The 3,211-nt window shown below is 48.0% G+C and overlaps 1 pseudogene; it reads left to right on the top strand.

Annotated features, from left to right (window-relative positions):
* Positions 1 to 392: 392 nt before the first annotated feature.
* Positions 393 to 1,539, top strand: LOC139363997 (uncharacterized; annotated as a pseudogene).
* The last annotated feature ends 1,672 nt before the right edge of the window (positions 1,540 to 3,211 follow it).

The raw sequence follows: 3,211 nt of genomic DNA on the forward strand, positions 1-3,211 counted from the left end.
AAAGGTTAGCTACACCCTTTCTGAAACGAATTTGCATAAGAACTCTTGTTTGTGGGAATGCATCTTGTTGGGGCAGCTGGGTTGTTATGAAATACTCAGGAACCCAGCCCAGCTCTAGGACTCACCCCTTAGCGCAAAGGCAATGTTGGGCACGCTGGTAAAGGATCAGTAGAATCCAGCAGCCCGGACCCCTTTCTTTGAGGTCAAGAGAGGTGGGAAAACGGGTGCAGGACTGCTACATCGGTGAGCATAACTAATCCGATAAGCAGAGGTCCCTGGGTCGTTATGCACCCTGGAAAGGAAAAAGCTTTAGGACCATAGAGGGTGCTCTAGGACTAATGCTCATCGGAAAATGACTACAGGGTGCTGGCTTCCCTATGTTCTTTTTTCAGATGGGAAACGTTCCCCCCAAGGCAAAAACGCCCCTAAGATGTGTTCTGGAGAATTGGGACCAATTTGACCCTCAGACGCTAAGAAAGAAATGACTTACGTTCTTCTGCAGTACCGCCTGGCCACGATATCCTCTTCAAGGGGGAGAAACCTGGCCTCCTGAGGGAAGTATAAATTATAACACCATCTTACAGCTAGACCTCCTTTGTAGGAAAAAAGGCAAATGGAGTGAAGTGCTATATGTACAAACTTTCTTTTTGTTAAGAGACAACTTGCAATTATGTAAAAAGTGTGATTTATGCCCTACAGGAAGCCCTCAGAGTCTACCTCCCTACCCCAGCGTCCCCCTGACTTCTTCCCCAACTAATAAGGAGCCCCCTTCAACCCAAACGGTCCAAAAGGAGATAGACAAGGGTTAAACAATGAACCAAAGAGTGCCAGTATTCCCCGATTATGCCCCATCCAAGCAGTGAGAGGAGGAGAATTCAGCCCACCCAGAGTGCGTGTAGCTTTTACTCTCTCAGACTTAATACAAATTAAAATAGACCTAGGTAAGTTCTCAGATAACCCTGATGGCTATATTGATGTCTTACAAGGGTTAGGACAATCCTTTGATCTGACATGGAGAGAGATAATGTTACTGCTAAATGAGACACTAACCCAAATGAGAGAAGTGCCGCCCTAACTGCAGCCTGAGAGTTTGGCGATCTCTGGTATCTCAGTCAGGTCAATGACAGGATGACAACAGAGGAAAGAGAACAATTCCTTACAGGCCAGCAGGCAGTTCCCAGTGTAGACCCTCACTGGGACACAGAATCAGAACATGGAGATTGGTGTCGCAGACATTTGCCAACTTGTGTGCTAGAAGGACTAAGGAAAACTAGGAAGAAGCCTATGAATTATTCAGTGATGTCCACTATAACACAGGGAAGGGAAGAAAATCCTACTGCTTTTCTGGAGAGACTAAGGGAGGCATTGAGGAAGCATACCTCCCTGTCACCTGACTCTGTTGAAGGCCAATTAATCCTAAAGGATAAGTTTATCACTCAGTCAGCTGCAGACATTAGAAAAAAAACTTCAAAAGTCCGCTTTAGGCCCAGAACAAAATTTAGAAACCTTATTGAACTTGGCAACCTCAGTTTTTTGTAATAGAGATGAGGAGGAGCAGGCGGAACGGGACAAACGGGATGAAAAAAGGCCACCGCTTTAGTCATGGCCCTCAGCAAGCGGACTTTGGAGGCTCTGGAAAAGGGGAAAGCTGGGCAAATCGAATGCCCAGTAGGACTTGCTTCCAGTGCAGTCTACAAGGACACTTTAAAAAAGACTGTCCAAGTAGAAGTAATCCTCCCCCTCGTCCATGCCCCTTATGTCAAGGGAATCACTGGAAGGCCACTGTCCCAGGGCATGAGGGTCCTCTGAGTCAGAAGCCACTAATCAGATGATCCAGCAGCAGGACTGAGGGTGCCTGGGGCAAGCGCCAGCCCATGCCATCATCCTCACAGAGCCCCGGGTATGCTTTACCATTAAGGGCCAGGAGGTTAACTGTCTCCTGGACACTGGTGCAGCCTTCTCAGTCTTACTCTCCTGTCCCGGACAACTGTCCTCCAGATCTGTCACTATCCAAGTGGTCCTAGGATAGCCAGTCACTAGATACTTCTCCCAGCCACTAAGTTGTGACTGGGGAGCTTTACCCTTTTCACGTGCTTTTCTAATTATGCCTGAAAGCCCGACTCCCTTGTTAGGGAGAGACATTCTAGCAAAAGCAGGGGCCATTATACACCTGAACATAGGAGAAGGAACACCCGTTTGTTGTCCCCTGCTTGAGGAAGGAGTTAATCCTGAAGTCTGGGCAACAGAAGGACAATATGGATGAGCAAAGAATGTCTGTCCTGTTCGAGTTAAACTAAAGAATTCCGCCACCTTTCCCTACCAAAGGCAGTACCCCCTCATACCCGAGGCCCAACAAGGACTCCAAAAGATTGTTAAGGGTCTAAAAGCCCAAGGCCTAGTAAAACCATGCAATAGCCCCTGCAATACTCTGATTTTAGGAGTACAGAAACCCAGCGGACAGTGGAGGTTAGTGCAAGATGTCAGGATTATCAATGAGGCTGTTGTTTCTTTATACCCAACTGTACCTAACCCTTATACTCTGCTTTCCCAAATACCAGAGGAAGCAGAGTGGTTTACAGTCCTGGACCTTAAGGATGCCTTTTTCTGCATCCCTGTACATCCTGACTCTCAATTCTTGTTTGCCTTTGAAGATCCTTCAAACCCAACATCTCAACTCACCTGGACTCTTTTACCCCAGGGGTTCAGGAATAGCCTCCATCTATTTGGCTAGGCATTAGCCCAAGACTTGAGCCAGTTCTCATACCTGGACACTCTTGTCCTTCGGTACGTGGATGATTTACTTTTAGCTGCCCGTTCAGAAACCTTGTGCCATCAAGCCAACCAAGTGTTCTTAAATTTCCTCGCTACCTGTGGCTACAAGGTTTCCAAACCAAAGGCTCAGCTTCGCTCACAGCAGGTTAAATACTTAGGGCTGGCTAGGCATGGTGGCTCATGCCTGTAATCCCAGCACTTTGGGAGGCCAAGGCAGGCGGATCACGAGGTCAGGATCGAGACCATCCTGGCTAACACAGTGAAACCCCATCTCTACTAAAAATACATAGCCAGAGTGGTAGTGGGCACCTGTAGTCCCAGCTACTCGGGAGACTGAGGCAGGAGAATGGTGTGAACCCAGGAGGTGGAGCTTGCAGTGAGCTGAGATTGCACCACTGCACTCTATCCAGCCTGGGCGACAGAGCGAGACTGTGTCTCA

The sequence above is a fragment of the Macaca nemestrina genome, chromosome 7 (assembly GCF_043159975.1).
Source record: "Macaca nemestrina isolate mMacNem1 chromosome 7, mMacNem.hap1, whole genome shotgun sequence".
Taxonomy (NCBI): Eukaryota; Metazoa; Chordata; class Mammalia; order Primates; family Cercopithecidae; genus Macaca; species Macaca nemestrina.